An 18,387-nucleotide genomic window follows, 5' to 3' on the forward strand; every position below is an offset into this window, starting at 1 on the left:
AAAAAAAAAGGAAAGAATTGTCCAGGTGGGTCAGATTATCAATAAACTCTTTTGAGTTTATTAAAGCCCCAGTGAGGTGTTGGCAGCACCAACAATTCTCAGCCTGGTACTCAAAGGTCTTACTTAGTCCCAACTCACTTCAGCACTGCCCCCATTGACCAAAGAAGATAGAAAGGAAAGTGGCAGAATCTCATATGATGGCTAATGGTTCTCTTCTCAATCTTCACATAAGTCACTTTCAACAGTTCAAGTTAAAAATGGTGATATTAAATTAGAAAATATATGCAACAAATGATTGTACTTATTTTGGAAATTTGCATAGAAATGTATGGCATAAAGATATCAAATAAAGTACCTACATCTTCAATTAGAGTTTATTATACTGTGTTTAGTAATATAGATAAAGTTCTACAAAGGACCTTGAGTTGCTATTTTGATACAGAAAATGGATGTTAGCTAATGCTGACATTTGAACATTTTCTCTATTACAGAGGCACAAAGAACAAAATCACTAATTTTATTTTTTTTATTTAAAAAAAACTAAATACTGTGGTTTACAAAATTATAATAAAATAGTTGTTTGGGGCATTTGGATTTCCAATACCCATCCATCCATCAATGTACATTTCTCAACACTAATGTTCCCAGTTTCCACCCCCAATATAGATCCCCCTTTATATTCATCAACATAAATGAAAGGTGATGTTTTGGGGAGCAGAGGTTGTTGACATTGGAGTGGGTTGAACCACATCTAGAGGTATCAGGGCTGGCTCCTAGCTTAGAGATAATATGTGGCAGTGCTCAGAAGACCATATAGGATTATATGCAAGGCAAATACTCTTCCCACTGTGTGATTAGTCTGGTCCCAAACTTTCATGACTCCTTGTAGATCTTAATATTCTGGAGTTAAATATGATGGAAACTAATCCCACCAGTATGACACTGTGTGGGACAGGGTATGGGTATTTTATTTTCTATAGCTCTGATAACAAAATCTTTGTTATGATAAACATAAGCAACTGTGCAGTGTTAGCAAAGATATTTTATAGGTATCACAAATCAAATCACAAATCATCCTGTTAATCGTCGATTGCCTCGAGCAGGCCCCAGTAACGTCTCCTTCATCCTAGCCCTGAGATTATATTCAAGGCTCTTTAGGAGAATGAGACCCATCATTGTTACTGGTATTTGGCATATTGGGTACGACACAGGGAGTTTGCCAGACTCTGCCGTGTGGGCAGGCTACATTTGGTAGCCTGCCAGTTTGTCCAAAGTAGGAATGTGATAATAAGATGTCATAATAGGATGCCATAATAGGATGCATTCACGGTCACGCGGTTCCGGGAGCTGGTTTTTATAGTCTCTGAGTCTTGGCCGTTGATGGGATTACACGGCGCCAGGGGGCCAGTTGGTGGGTGTGACCCCCGCCTACTGGAATTTGGAGGATCTGGGTGGAGGATGCTCGGCCCAAATCCGAGTAGGCTTGGAGATCTCGGCCCCGGAACCCGCGTGACTTTGTCCCTCTGCCAGTACGTTCATGTGTGCGGAGAGTGGACTCAGCATGGTGGTGGCTGGTCCTGGACCAGCCACTTTATAGGTATACCGATATCAAAATAGCTGAATCTTCATATAATGATGGGTTATTTATAGAGACTGTACCTGTTTCACAGGAAGCACTATAGAGTAAAATGATTTTAACTAGACTTGTTTTATCCCATGAGCTCTGTGTAGAACAGGGGTCAAGGTCTGAGAGACACAATTAATTTGACCTAGGGGAGAATCCTTCTCTCACTGCATACCTCATAGACAATGTCAAAAACGAAACAGGCAGTCCATTGCAAGGCATTGAAAGGTGTGTGTTGAGACAATTTTTGGTTTTTGGTTCACAGGCTGGTGTTCTGGGCCTACTCCCATCCTGATGTTGAGAGAACATGCAGTGTTGTAATCAGTCCTAGGATCTAATAAATAAAAGCCAAGTGCTCCATTTGTAAGATTAATTTGTAGAAATATTTATTTTTATGTTTTGTAAGATAAACTTGTAGAAGTATTTATTTTATATTTTATTTATTTTATGTTTTAAGTATTATTTTATTATATTTTAAAAGAAATGTTTATTTATTCCTCCTCCCCACAGCTCCCCAGTTTTCCACTAGTTTGGCAGTCACCCACAAACCGCCCGTGGTGCCATGTAATCTCACCAATGACCAGAGACTATGTACTAAAGGTTCCAGAAGAGGGCCCAAAGAGTCTCCTGACCCTGCGCCAGGCTGTCCTCATTGGGGCACCTTGGAGGGGAGCTAGTTGAGTCACCCTCCCCACCCCAAGCAGTGCCCTGGCAGCTGAAAACCTCCAGAACCCAATCAACGCCAAGTTGAAGGCCACTCTCCACACATTCGGATGACCTCTCTCAAGAGAAGACGAGCCTCACTCAAGACGGGATGAATCTCACTGGAGAGCAGACCAGCAGGCAAACCCAGGTACACAGGAACCTGTGACTGAGATCCCCAAGCCCTGTAATCTCCAAGCCATGTAATCTCATCAACAGCCAAGACCCAGACTCTATAAACTAAAGCTCCTGAAAGAGAACAACACAGAATTTCCTGCACATTATACTCTATCCATAACAAGCAATACAAAAGAAATCATCTAGCATTGGCTTTTAGGCAGGTTTGAGAGTGGTGAGACTGGTGTCAACATATCGAATGTAACCCAAGTAGAGAGAAGGTATGCAGTAAATTGTCTTCCATATAGGCAGAAGAAAGTATGGAATGGGGGTGGTCTGGGAAAATACTAAGGATTTTGGTGGTGGAAAATGTGTACTAGTGAAAGCATGAATTTGTACTGGTGAAGGGATGGGTCTTTGATGATTGTTTGACTGAAGCTCAAACATGAAAGCTTTGTAACTGTATCTCACGGTAAATAAAAAAAGGGGGGGGTGGGGGAAATAATAATAAAATAATAAAATTAACATTCTGAATAAAAAAAGAAAACGCAATGTGGAATTATTGCCCAATTCAATCAGCTTACTCAATGCCTAAATATATAGCATTGTTCATCAATTTGCTCAAGCAGGTACCAGTAACATCTCACAACAAATTGTGTTACTTGCTGTTACTGTTTTTGGCATACCGAATAGTCACTGGGAGCTTGCCAGGCTTTGCAGTGTGGGCGAGATAATCTCAGTAGGTTTCTGGGTTCTCCAAGAGGGGCGGAAGAATTGAACTCGGGTAGGTTATGTTGGCTGCGTGGAATGCAATCGTCCTATGCACTATGCTATTGCTCCAGTCCCAAATTTTAAAAAATAAATCCTGTCCTCCCGTTGTTCATCTGTTTGCTCAATCGGGCCCAGTAATGTCTCCATTGTGAGACTTCTTATTTCTGTTTTTGGAATATTGAATTTTCTCAGTATCTTGCCAGGCTCTCCTAGAGGGGTGGAGGAATCGAACCCGGCTCGGCCGGGCTGGTTGCGAGCAAGGCAAAGGCCCTATCACTGCGCTATCACTCCAGCCTTAAAATTATAAAAAAAAAATACATTTTTAAAATGACATTAAAAGTGTCCACAGCTCTCTTATTGAGGCACCATTTACTTAACTTTCTATAAGCACATGTGAAAGTCGTTGCAATCATCCTTGAATTTTCTTATTCGAAAATTTCACCCAGTCCACCAAGAGCAAACCCTGTGCTCAGTACCATGAACCTGTTCCTCCTGTAGCCACATTCAGGCCTTTGCCTTCTGCTCTCTCATCTTCTCCTCAGAGCTCCTTTAGGAGTGCATCAGTGCCTGGGGAAAAGCTTTGTCCTAAGAACACTGGAAAGCTCTTATCTGGTAGATAATACTTAAAGGATAGTTTTTTTTTTTCTTTTTGGGTCACACCCCGTGATGCACAGGAGTTACTCCTGGCTCATGTACTCAGGAATTACTCCTAGTGGTGCTGGACCATATGGGATGGGGGGAATCAAACCTGAGTCGGCCGTGTGCAAGGCAAACATCCTTCCTGCTGTACTATCACTCCACCCTCTATACACATTGCTTTAATGTAGTAATACTGCTATTTATTCAGCCACTGACTAAGCTAATTGAAGGAGGCATGAATCTCCATTACTTTTTGTTTTTCCTTTTAATTTTGTTAACTGAATATCCATGAGATAGACCATTACAAAGCTGTTTATAACTGGGGTTTGGATTTCGGTCATACAATGATCCAGCACCCATTCCTCCACCAGAGTACATTTCCCACCACCAATGTCCTCAGTTTCCCTCCCACCATCCCCAATACCCCACACTCCACCCCCAGTCTCTGTCGATGGGTTAAAGGGTATTTTTAATTACATTGCCAAACTTAAATTGAAAGCCATATGCCAAGATAAATCTAAATAATATTAGCTTGGAGGTTTCTTATACAATTACTTAAGCTAAGCTTCAGTATCACACATTTGAGTTGAAATGTGAGCACGAATCACTTAATCACTTCATGACTTGACATTCCATTACCCATCGATTTGTTCATGTGGGCGCCTGTAATGTCTCCATTTGTCCCTGTCAATTGCTAGTGTAGCCCAATGCTCTCTGCTCATTCTAGGACGATGAGCAGCCTCAAACCGTTCGGTCAAGGTCTTTCAAAGAAGTCTGATCATCTCATACGTGGATGGCCACGCGATCTTTTGATATACCATGGAATCCAGTCAGTAATGGCTCTAGTCAGCGGTTGTCTCCAAATCACATTATATGTCCAGCCGATATAATTTTCGATGCCTTGGCAAACAAGAGAGCATCTCTGATTCTTGACTGTTGATATAGGTCGGATCCGGATTCTTTCTCTCATTCGGGTGAAATATGATACCTCAAGCATAGCTCTTTTGATTCCTCTTTGGGAGACTCAAATAGCATTCTCATCCTGTTTTCATAGAACCCAGGTCTCTGAGATATATGTTAATGCAGGAAGAACAGTGGAATTGAAGAGATGGGCCCAAAGCCGGAGGTTTTTCATCCTCTTAGTTATTTCTTCGACGCTCTGATAGGCGTTCCAAGATGCTCTCTTCCTCCTGTGCAACTCAGGTGCCAGGTCATTCTTCATGTTGACTTCTTGACCTAGGTACATGTAACTGTTGCATACGGAAATGTTCATCCCGTTGAGAGTGAATGGAACATCAGGAATGAGACTGTTTCTCATAAACATTGTCTTCGTGAGATTTAGCTGTATTCCGACCTTTCCACACTCACTGTCGAAATAACCAGCATTTGTACTGCTTGGCTGATGTTTGGTGTAACTAGAATGATGTCATCAGTGAAGCGGAGGCGCTGTAGTTGCTGACAGTCTATCTTCAATCCCATTCCTTCCCATTACAGTTGTCACCTGACATTCTTGAGGGTGGCACTGAAGAGTTTTGGTGAAATGGAATCACCCTGCCAAACCCCTCTCTTGAGTCAATGATCACCTTCATGTAGAATGGTGAGATCCTGGTAGTGAATCCACAACACAGCGCACAGAGGATCCTGATGTATTGAGTTTGAATGCCCTGTTTGGCTAGGGCTTCGATGACACTTCAGTCAACAGAATCAAAGCCTTCTTTAAATCAATGAATATTAGATAGAGCTGCATCTTGAACTTCTGAGAAACCTCAATGAACTTGGTTATCATGTGGATATGGACGATTATGCTGAATCCTTTTTGGAACCCGAATTGATTGCACGGTTGTCCTCAATCTAGTGTTCTTCCAATCCTATTCAGGATGACTTGAGTGAATAACTTGTAGACAACAGACAACATGCAGATAGGGCAGTAGGTTGCCTTGTACGCAGCCAGCCCAGCCAAGCTGAGTTCGATTCCTCTGCCACTCTCTGAGACCCTGGCAAGCTACCTAGATTATCTCACCTGCACAGGAAAACCTGGTAAGCTACCCATGACGCATTCAATATACCAAACACAGTAACAACAAGTCTCACGATGGAGATGTTACTGGGCCCGCTCGAGCAAATCAATGAACAACAGAAGGACAGTACTACAGTGATACAGTGCACAGACACTTCAAAGAACTAAGTGAATGCTTATGGGAGGCCCAGATTCAATCTCAGCACTGCACAGTTCTCTGGGGGCTGTGTCATGTGACAATGAACACAGCAAGATAGAGCCTAAAAAATAACAAAGGTGTAAAGAGGACATTTACTTGCATGAAATCTCCTCCAGTGGTAAAAACAGATGCCTTTGACTGTTGTTCACATTTCAATTCAAATGTATGACACTGAAACTTATTTTATATAATTGTATGAGAAGTCCCGATTCAGCAGAATTGATCATATCCACAAGTGACCAAACTCATTGATATTTCAAGAAACTTCAAGATGCCGCTCTGTCTAACGTTCATCAATTTAAAGAAGACCATTGATTCTACTGAGACGGACGCGGTCATCGAAGCCCTGGCCAAACAGGGCATTCAAATTCAGTACATCCGAATCCTACTTGAGCTGTATTAATGATTCACCACCAGGATCTCACCGTTCTACAAGGAAGTGATCATCGAGGTTAAGAGAGGTGTTTGGGAGGGTGATGCCATTTTACCGAAACTCTTCAGTCCCACCCTCAAGAACGTCATGCGACACTGGAATGGGAAGAAATTGGAGTGAAGATAAATTGTCGGCAACTACAACACCTCTGCTTCACTGATGACATCATTCTAATAACACCAAACATTAGCCAAACAGCACAAATGCTGACCGACTTCAGCCGTGAGTGTGGAAAGGTCAGACTGCAGTGAATCTCACCAAAACAATGTGAAAAATGAACTAGTCCTGATGTTCCAATTGCTCTCAATGGAACAAACATCTCCAAATGTAGCAGCTATGTGTACCTGGCTCGAGAACTCAACATGAGGAATGACTTGGTGCCAATATTGCGCAGGAGGAAGAGAGCCGTGTGGAACACCTTCCAGAGCGTCAAAGAAGTTGTTAAGAAGATAAAGAACCTCCAGCTCCGGGCACATCTTTTCGAATCCACCATTCTTCTTGTACTAACTTATGCCTCAGAGACCTGGACCCTACGAAAACAGGATGAGAAAGCTATTTGTGTCTCCCAAGGAGGAGTCGAAAGAACTATGCTTGGAATATCACATTTCACTCAAGTGAGAGAAGGAATCCAGAGTTCCAAACTCCATCGATGATCAAGAATCAGTGATGCTTTCTCCTTTGCCAAGGCGTCGAAATTCAGATGACCTGGACATGTAATTTGATTTAGAGACTACCAGTGGACTAGAGCCATTACTGACTGAATTCCACGGGATGGCAAAAGGATGCATGGCCGCCTACCTAAGAGATGGTCATACTATTTCATCAAAACCCTGAACCAACTGGTTTGAGGTTCTTCGTGTTCCTGGAGCAAGCAGATGTCGTTGGGCTACACTAGCACTCGAGGCGAGGTTACATGACGACATAGTGGGTCTGATTAGATTAGATGTTCTGGCTGGCATCATGTTCAATTAGTTCTTCTGCTGACCTTGCCACTGTATTTCAGGGAAAGTGCAACGCAAGTTTAGGGAACCAAAACTTAGGCTTAGTCGGGCCAAGTTCTTCACCGAGCCGGTTCTTCATGGCGCTGCCTCAGCCTTTCTATCTTTCAACAGCTTTCCAGTGTTCATCAGAACAAAGTTTTCCACTCAGACTGAGGCAGCCCCAAAGGAGATCTGAGGATAAGGAGCAGACAGAGGCACAGGCCAGGGCATGGTCACAGCAGGAAAAGGTTCATGGTACTGAGCACAGGGTTTGCTCTTGTTGACTGGGTAAAATTCTGGAATGAGAAAATTCAAAGATAGTTCCGAAGATTTTCCTGTGTGCAGATAGGCAATTAGGTAAATGAACAATGTAGCAATCAGTGAGCTGGGGAGAGTAATGAATGCCATTTAAAATTTCTTTATTTGATTGATTGTTTAAGCTCTTTATTAGGAGGCCAAGATTTACAAATTATTTATAGTCAAGTTTCTGGCATATGCTGTTCCAGTAGCAATCCGATCACCAGAAATTCTGGATTTAGTCGGGAGATAATTCATACATGTTAGAGGGAAAATGTTCTCAATGACCTCACTTGCAGCACAGCAAGTTTGAAAAGAACAAATAGTGGATGCAGCTACACTGCCTGGGGAGAGAGAGCAGCACAGTCCGGTTCTTTGTGTATTCTGTTTGTTTTGTTCTGCAGACATACCCTGCAGTGCTCAGGGGTCTACTCCTGACTCTGGAACTATGGCAGGGATCACATGGCAAACACCTTACGGCGCTACTAAGTCTCTCCAGCCCCACCCTGTGATGTATATAAACACGGTGCTGAGTGCAGGGCACACAATGTGCTGGTGCCAGCATGAGTCTGCATCCTGCAAGGCGAGTAGTTCAGCAGCATCACGAGGCACTGCGCCACCCAGAGTCAGGAGCAAGTTGAGTAGCAATTAATCCGGGAATTTACTATTATTAAGGGGTGAGGGGAAGGGATAAGGGGACATTAACTCCCACAACTTCCTTGGTCCTATCCTTGTGCAGGGTGTAGAGGGCAAACTTTTGACTCTCTGGTAGTATGTTCTTTATACTAATTCTCAGAATTGAGTTCCCTTTTATCTGGTTTGAATGGACTCATTTCTTTATTGAGAGAGAGTAGTTGTCGGTGGAAAAATATCACTTGAAAAGGGGGAAGGAAAGCATGAAGCGTTAGTGGCTGATATGATCGCCGGAGACTACTTAGGAAGGCCCTTGAGTCCAGGGTGCTGCTCATCAGAAAGGGCATCCCCGAGAAAGCTGATTGAAGTCAGGACAGGGGTCTGAGTGTGATATACATACATACATATATATATATATATATATATATATTTTGTAGTCTCGATCTTGTGAGAAAAAAAAAAAACACCTGAGTCCTGCCCTTCCCACACCCAAGGATGGAGGAGGTGTTGGCAGCCCTGGCCAAAATGCAGCCAGACCACATCTGTCCCGATTGCCTGGACTACCTCAATGATGCAATGAAGCAATATTATTTGAAAAGGGAACCCTAATGCATGAGGCTCGATCAGTTCGTTTGGTCTTAGGAGAGTACACTTGGAGAAGCCCTTGAGTCTAGAAGTGTTCTGGTCATCAGAGAGACCCATTCCTTAGAAAGCCATATTGAGGGGCTGGAGCGATGGCACAGCGGGTAGGGCGTTTGCCTTGCACGCAGCCAACATGGCTGACACAGGTTCGATTCCCAGCATCCCATGTGGTCCCTGGAGCACCGCCAGGAGTAATTCCTGAGTACATGAGCCAGGAGTAACCCCTGAGCATCGCCTGGTGTGACCCAAAAAGCAAAAAAAAAAAAAAAAGAAAGAAAGAAAGCCATATTGAGTTCAGGAGAATGACTGAGTGTGTAACTGTTTTCCTGGCAGGAGAGAGCCTGAGGGTTTCAACTTTCTGATGAAAATCTCCCCTGACCTGCCCTTCCCACACCCGAGGATGGAGGAGGTGTCAGCAGCCCTGGCCAAAATGCAGCCAGACCTCATCTGTCCTGTCTGTCTGGACTATATCAATGACCCGGTCACCATGGACTGCAGCTACAACTTCTCTGACTCCTGCATCCGCATGTCATGGAAGGACCTGCAGGAAAAATTCCTTTGTCCCATGTGCCAGTAATCCCGCCAGGAGAAGGGTGTCAGTGCCAACGCCCAGCTGGGCAGGCTGGTGGTCCTGGTCAAGTTCCTGCACAGATCCGGGAGCAGCAAGGTGGCGCCAGCAGAGGAGAGCAGGTGTGAGGAGCACAGGCAGAAAGTGAGCCTCTTCTGTGAGGATGACCAGGAGCTGGTGTGTCACCTGTGCGCCCAGGGCCCTGCCCACCAGAGCCACCACATCAGGTCTGTAGGCAAGGCAGAGGCTCATCACAGACAGAAGCTCGGCGGCTGTATCGAGTCCCTGAAGAAGCAGCTGGTAGAGCTGCAGAAGCGAGAAGTGGCCCAAGACAGAAACCTCCTGCAGCTGAGAGTGGACGTGCAAAAGCACAGGAGTCAGCTGGCCTCGGAATTTGAGCAACTCACCCAGTTTGTGGAGCATGAGAAGAGGACAAACGCCTGCAGCAGCAGTTCAGGGCCAACCTGGAGGCCTATTTGACCACGTCTGGGCGCTGAAAGACCTCAGACAGGAGTTGGCGGAGCAGAGCAGAGCTTGATGTTCGAGAAGATGGTGCGGAGGGGGGTGAGGGTCCTGCAGCAGCGCTAGGCGGGCCTGAAGGCCCAGGCCCTGCAGTCCCTTCGCTTCAGGTCGGTAGCCTACAGCCTCCCTCCTCTGTGCTCCGTGCTCAGACAGCATCATCCGGAGATTCCAGGAGAGCATCAGCCTGGACCCCGACATGGCCCACCCCAGCCTGTGCATTTCCCAGGACCTCCAGTGGGTGACCTGCGTGAGGGAGAGGCCCAAAGGGGATGGGGAACCCAGGTCCTGGGATGACTACGCCCCACTGGTGGTCATGGGCTGGGAGGGCTTCGCCTCTGGTCGCCACTACTGGGAGGTGCAGGTGGGGGCCAAGCCCGAGTGGGCCGTGGGTGTGTGCCGCGTTGCCCCTTCTGCCCAGACCTCACGGCCCCTGGCAGCTCCCAAGAGATGCTGGACGCTGCAGCTGCAGGACTGCGACTACCTGGTCATGAGCGCGGGGGCCGTGCCTCTGGCTCTCAGGGACCAGCCTGCGGCCATCCGTGTTTACCTGGACTGGGAGCTGGGCCAGCTTTCCTTCTAAAATGCCACCGACAGGTCTCACCTGCATTTGGTCACTGAGCCCTTTGCTCAAGAGCTCAAGCTGTACTTCTGCATGGGGCCTGACTGCGCCCCTCTCTCTGTGGGCGCTGGCGGGACTGAGGAGGGATGAGCACACCCTGGGCTTCTCTGCTGCCTCATGTGGATAGCTCCTGGTCTTGTAAATTTGGAATTCTTTGCATCAGGTGTCGATGCTTAAGGTTGGTGGGGAAGAACTGTTCCCATTTTGTAACTCTGTAATATAATACCAATACTTTTATATCTTTATGTCCATTTCTATTAAAATTAAAATTTACTGGCGAAGAAGTTATACTTCCTTTCTTTAAAAAGTTATTTTCAAAGACATTGCAAAATTTTCACGTCCAGTTTTACTAGGTGCTTTTCTCTAGCCCTGGGACATCTTTCTTGGTCCTTGGCAGAGTTTGCATATTCTTAGAGAATATCTGTATTTAGCCAGTTTTCCTCATTTTGTAAGACTTCAGCAGTGACCTCTGAGCATGGAGCAAGGATTATCCACTTAGCTCAGATTGATGAGGACCAAATAATAAAACAATCAATTATAAAAACAAAAAAAGATCTGAATTTCTTATGAATATATTGCTACATTTACAAACAGAATTATGAATCTGAAGTCACATATTTATGCAGTTCCCCAACTCAGAAATGATTTATTTGAGCCTCGTCAGATAGATATCTTTTTCTCCTTTCTGGCAAGAGAGCCCAAGCAGCTCTGCCTTGTGAGGAAAAACACCCCAGTCCTACCTTTCCCACACCTGAGAATGGAAGTGTTGGCAACCCTGGCCAAAATGCAGACAGAGCTTATCTGTCCCGTCTGTCTGGACTACCTCAATGACCCCGTCACCATGGACTGCGGCCACAACTTCTGTGACTCCTGCATCCACATGTCATGGAAGGACCTGCAGGACAAATTCCCTTGTCCTGTGTGCCAGTAATCCTTCCAGGAGATGGACACCAGTGCCAACGCCCAACTGGGCAGGCTGGTGGACCTGAGCAAGTTCCTGCATAGCTCCAAAATGCTCAGATTGTTTTCCCTCCCACCCTAAAGTGCTCAGTCTTTGCACCTCAGAGCCTCAGAGATGTTCCACAGTCCTGCTTTGGGCAGCATTAGAGAATGTGACTAAGTAGTTTTTTTTTAAATCATTCTGGGTCACACCTGGCGATGCACATGGGTTACTCCTGTACTCAGGAATTACTCCTTGCAGTGCTCAGGGGACCAATTCGAATGCTGGATTCGAACCCGAGTTGGACGCATGAGAGGCAAAAGCCCTACCCACTGTGCTATCGCTCTAGCCCCTAAGTAATCTTCTTTAGTAGAGGAAAACCTCGTCAATGGTTGCCCCCACATGATTATTTGCCTGTATTTTATCCACAATACACCTGCAATTAATCATCCTTCACTCCACCTTCCTAGAAGGAGTTTTCACTTGTGAATCCTTTGTCAGCCGGAAGAAAAACTCAATTTGGGTCATGTTAGGTACTGACTGATTCATCTACAGAAAGAAGTTGAGAAAGGACTGGAGGATCTGGTTTGTTCTATTCCTCTGACAGCATGTAGCACAGCCTCAAGGATTGCATTCATCTGGATCATGGACGGAGGCAAATTTCATGGTATAATATGAGTAAGGGCTGGAGCAATAGCACAGCAGTAGGGCATTTGCCTTACAAGTGGCCCACCCCATTCGATTCCACTGCCCCTCTCAGAGAGCCTGGCAAGTTACCGAGAGTATCTCGCCTGCACAGCTGAGCCTGGCAAGCTCCCTGCCACGTATTATATATGCCAAAACAATAATAACAAGTCTCTCAATGGAGACATTACAGGTGGCTGCACGAGCAAATCTAGGAACAATGGGAAGACAGTGCTTCAGTGCCACAGTATGAGTAAAGGTCATTTGTAATAACACCTGGTGGTGGTAAAATGGTACTCCTGGCTTGGGACTCGGAACTCTCTATTGATGATCTCTGTTCATCATACTCAGGGGGAGACTACACAGTGCCATGGATCGAAACTGAGTGTTCTTTATGCAAAGCCTGCACCTCGTGATGTGAAACTCTGTGAAACCTCTCATTCTTCCGGATGAACATACTGATATAAAATTGCTTTTATTTGTGGGTCAAGTTCTATTCCTCTTCCAATCTCTGCCATCCGTCATAGTATATTCACCGTGGATTTGCTCTATGTTCACGTTTTTTAAGGTGAATATTGGTTAGAAGTTTATCAGCTTCAAGTAATCTAAAATTACCTGCTTTTCTAATTGTTTTGTTTGGAATTAGGGTGGTGAGGTTCTCCGTGTTGTTCAAAATTCCATGTCGCCAGGTAAGTTGTATGATTACGTTTTTAAGACTCCTAATTTGAGACAGTTGGGGAGCTAATACCGGGTTAAGGCATTTGCCTCACATAAGGGCAGCCCAGTTATGCTATCTGACACGTCCATCAATTACACATCAGCACAGAGGTAGGAACCATCCCTGCACACTGCCTGGCAGAGTGGCCAACACAATGCAGTCTCACCCCCTACACACGTAAATGCCAATTTAACATCAACACATGAAGAACATTTCTTTCAGTTTGTTTCTTCATCGTTATATTTATCTTATTTTAGTGGTTTGTATATTTTTAGATATCTTTGGCTTTATAGCCACAGCAGGTGATGCTCAGGGCTGACTTTTGGCTCTACCCTCAGAAATTACTGCTGACAGTGCACTGGGGACCAGATAGGATGCTAGGAATTGAACCTGGTACAGGGTGAGCAAAACAAACACCCTACCAGCTATACTATGGGTCCATTCATTTTCATGTATTTTTTAAAAAAGAACAATGGTAGATATTGGTAATGAATTCATTATTTCTTTATTCAGTCAAGAAGAGACTGAAGAAATAACTGTCACTAGTCCTAAATGATCAAATATTAAAGGGCAGACCCACTTTTTGGCCACAAGAAGACAGGGCAGATAAGAATTTAATTGACACCAGCAAAGGCCCATAGGATCCTGGCCCTTTGGAAAGATGTTCCAGTTGGACTAAAGGTGTGAGAAGCTTATAAAGGTAGATCATCAAAAGTTTCAAGCTCTTCTTCTTGACAAGGCCACAGCAATGCATTGAATTTTAGGTAGGTATAAAGCTCCGTCTGGGGGCAGCTTAGGATAAATCTTATGAAACTCCTCTGCCCCTCTATCTCCAAACTCAGATTTCACTCCTAGCTCTTCTCTGGACAAGCCCATGTTCTGTCTTGAATGAGTTATTCTTTTATTACATTCTTCATAATCTCTATATAAAGAATTTAACTTAAAAAAAGGATGATGATTTGGGGAGTATGATATGAATATAAAGTCTGGAGTCCAAGGTCACAAAGTTCTGCTTTGCCTGGTTCTCTGGAGCGTCACTCATGCGTGAGGCTTGGCCCGAGTGGTCAGGAAAGCAGCCTGGAGCATGGAGGCGGCTGGGTAGTGAAGAATATGCCATCAGTACTCATCAATACATTGGCTTGGCTCTTCACACACTACAAGTCTGAATGCAGCGTTCATCCCAATAGAAAACCAGCAGAACCATTCTATTGTACAAGAAGGGAGACATCCACAACATTGGCAACTATCACCTGATCTGCCTGTTGTCTGTTATCTACAAGCTGTTGACTCGAGTCATCCTGAATAGGACTGGCAGAACACTAGATGAAGGATAACCATGGGAGCTTGCCGAGTTCTGAAAAGGATTCAGCATGATCAACCATATCCACATGGTAACCAAGCTCATTGAAGTTTCTCGGGAGTTCAGGATGCCACTATGTCTAACGTTCATCAATTTAAAGAAGGCCTTTGATTCTGTTGAGACTGAAGTGGTCACTGAAGCCCTAGCCAAACAGGGCATTCAAACTCAATACATCAGGATCCTCCGTGAGCTATATTACGGATACACCAACAGGCTCTCACCATTCTACAAGGAAGTGATCATCAACGTCAAGAGAGGAATTCAGCAGGGTGATACCATTTCACCAAAACTCTTCAATGCCATCCTCGAGAATGTAATACGGCAACTGGAATGGGAAGGAATGTAAGTAAAGATAGACGGTTGGCAACTACAACACCTCTGCTTCACTGTTGACATCATTCTTTGACTTTTTCTTTTTTTTGCTTTTTGGGTCACAGCTCGTGGTGCTCAGGGGCTACTCCTGACTCTGCACCCAGGAGTTTCTCCTGGTGATGCTCAGGGGACCATATGGGATGCCGGGAATTGAACCCAGGTTGGCCGGGTGCAAGGCAAATGCACTTGCTGCTGTGATATCACAATAGCCCTAGACATTGTACTAATAAAACCAAACATTAGCCAAGTAGTACAAATGCTGGCTGATTTCGACCATGAGTATGGAAAGGTTGGGAATGCAGCTGGGTCTCACAAAGACAATTTTTATGAGAGATGGACGACCTCCTGACATTCCATTCACTCTCAATGAATGAACATCTCTGAATGCAGCATTAATGTATACCTAGATCTAGAACTCAACATGAAAAAAAAACCTGTCACCTGAGTTGTGCAGGAGGAGGAGAGCCACTTGAAATGCCTTCAAGAGCATCAAAGCATCTAAGCTAAGAGAATAAAGAACCTCCAGCTCTGGGCACATCTCTTTGACTCCACCTTTCTTCCTGCACTACATACTACTCAGAGACCTGAGTCCTACGAAAATAGGATCAGAACGCTATCAGTGTCTCCCAAAGAGGAATCCAAAGAGCTATGCTTGGAGTATCAAGATTCACTCAAGTGAGAGAAGGAATCCGTAGTTCCGACCTCCATTGATGATCGGGAATCGGGGATGCTGTCTCATTTGCCAAGGCATCAAAAATCAGATGAGCTGGACACGTAATGCAATTTGGAGACAACAACTGGTCTAGAGCCATTACTGACTGGATTCCACGGGACGTCAAAAGATCGCGTGGTCGCTCACCTATGAGATGGTCAGACTTCTTCGTCAAGACCCTGACTGAACGGTTTGAGGCTCTTCATGTTTCTGGAGCAAGAGACGTCACTGAGAAAATCGATGAGTAATGGGATATCAAGTGAACAAGTGATGAAATCTAAAGTAGTTTGGGGGTTATACCCACTATTGTTCACGGCTTATTTTTGAATTCTGTACTTAGGGATCCCTATTAGCAATGCATGGTAAAATACTGGGGTGACAGGAACTGAATATGGATTCTCATGCATAACCAGCCTTAATGGTTATAGTAACATTCTGACCTCCCAAAGCAGGTGTGAAATCTTTTGATAACCATGAAGGAATTTCCACAAGGTGGGTGGGACTATTCAGATTCCAACCAGAAAAGACCTCAGATTCCTCCAGTAGAGAGAGTGCATGCAGGGTTGGCCTGGAGCTGAGCTGAGAGAACACATAAAGGTACAGGTTATAAGGGAGGGACTCTCCCAAAATAAAGTGAAGCAGCCAGGGCATAGTAAGGCAGGAAAGATATTTGCCTTTCACCAACCCCATATCGTTGTTCCCTCAAGCCCACCATGAGAGATACCTTAGGGCAGAGCCAGAAGTACACCTTAAGCACAGCTGAGTATCACCCGAAAAGAAAAACCAAAAACGAAAAACAAAACAAAAAAAAAATGAAGTTCCAGAGCCAGGGCTGTGGACATGTGTGATCTTCTTTGCACTTTTAGGGCTTTCCCTGACTTCTTGTATCTTTGTTGAATGTTTGATTGGGAACAAACTGAAATCCGGAAGTGTTTACTGGGAAGCATCAATTTCTCATTAGGAAAGTGTGAGTGATTGTACAAATCTCACTACTTTCACAAAACAACCATATCCGGGGATGTGTGGGGCCTGTGAAATTTTTTTTGTCTAGTATGGAAATTATATTTTGACTGACAAGTTAACCTCATCAACTTCCTAAATCTTTCCTTGAATAATCCTTGAATTTTCTCATTTCAAAACTTCACCCAGTGCATCCTGTGCATGCCCCTGGCCTGTGCGCTCGGCCCTGTAACCACCTCCTCAGATCTCCTGAGGGCCACATCAGTGCCTGGGGAAAAGTTTTATTCTGTTGGACACAAGAGAACTCTTATCTGGTAGATAATACTTAAAGGGTATTTTGAATTTCATTGTCAAATTTAATTTAAATTCATAGCACTGTAGCCCTTTTGTTCCAGTGTTCATAGACTTTCTCAAGCAGGCACCAGTAACATCTCCATTGTGAGACTTGTTACTGTTTTTGGCATATTGAATATACCATGGGGAGCTTGCCCAGCCCTGCCATGTGGGCAAGATACTCTCAGAAGCTTGCTGGACTCTCCAAGAGGGACAAAGGAATAGAACCCAGGTCAGCCACTTGCAACACAAAATGACCTACCTGCTGTGCTATTGCTCCAGGCGAATTTAAACTCATATGCCAAGATCAATCTGAATAATACTAGCTTCCAGGCTGCTTATACCATTACTTAAACTAAGCTTCATTGTCACACATTTGGGATATCCCTGGTTAAAACACTTGATCCCCATAAGACACATTAAGAAGCTCAACCCATAACTTTATTCTTAATTTCAGTAAAATGGTAGAGGGAATAGCATAAAAAGCTGGAGTAATTCCTGAGAATGAGGCGATATCTGCAAATTCTGTACAAAATAACAAAGTAGAAAATGTCTAGGAGTTTTAGAAGCAGAGATGACTATGGGCAAATAATGATAAGCTGGAAACACATGAGGTAAAAATACACAGTAGGTCGCCAAAAAAGAAAAGTTGCCCAAAATAAGTATTTTAGGTATTCTAGTGAATAGTGGCTGGCATGCGGTGATTATTCTAGCATTACTAGGAACTTGCTTGTCTACAGAGATTCTCTTGATACGAAAGGCTCTCCTGTCAGTTTTCCCAGGCAAAGATGAAATGAGGAAAAAAAAATCAAAGAAGCCTTTTAGCAGTTGTGTGAGAAGCTTTATTTACATTGAACCTTCAATAGCAGGGGGAAGAAACATACCACAGACCACATTATCCTCCATTATGCTCACATCATTAGTCTATAACCATATGCATTATAAGAGATTTTGATAAAGGTCCAATAGCAAAATAGGGTATCACTTTTTCTGAGAGTGTACCAGTGAGCCTATGCAAACATGACCTGTTAGTCATATTAAAAAAAGAAAGTTCTCCCATTTCATAATCTAGAAAAACACCAATTCTCATTGTCACATATTGTTCTGGCCTTTCAATGTGCATATTACCAGGGAAAGACAAGGTGATATCTGATTGCCATAAGTCACTTTGAGAGAAGGGAAGTGTCCATATATGATCGCAGAAGGATGCTTTACACAGTCCGAGGGAACATTCGCCTATGCCTCTCACTTGTACCTGCCAAAAATGCCTGCCTCCATCAAAGGACTCACAACACTGCAGAGCTGGGAAAGGAACAATGTTGTCAACATGGCGGTGGTCCAGCAGGTGAGGGTGACTTGATCCAATGTGGACACTTCTATCTTTGGAGATGGTCAGACTTGGATGGGCGGTATCAGGATCCAGTGTCAAATTCTCCTGGAATTTGCTCATTATTTTGTGCAGACCAACACAATTGAGAGGAAGAGTGTAGCTCTCATTCTTGAATTCATATGAGGAGACTGTAGGGAAGGGTGGGTTTTCATACC

Source organism: Sorex fumeus, unplaced genomic scaffold (genome assembly GCF_029834395.1).
Source record: "Sorex fumeus unplaced genomic scaffold, SorFum_2.1 ptg000039l, whole genome shotgun sequence".
Lineage (NCBI taxonomy): Eukaryota > Metazoa > Chordata > Mammalia > Eulipotyphla > Soricidae > Sorex > Sorex fumeus.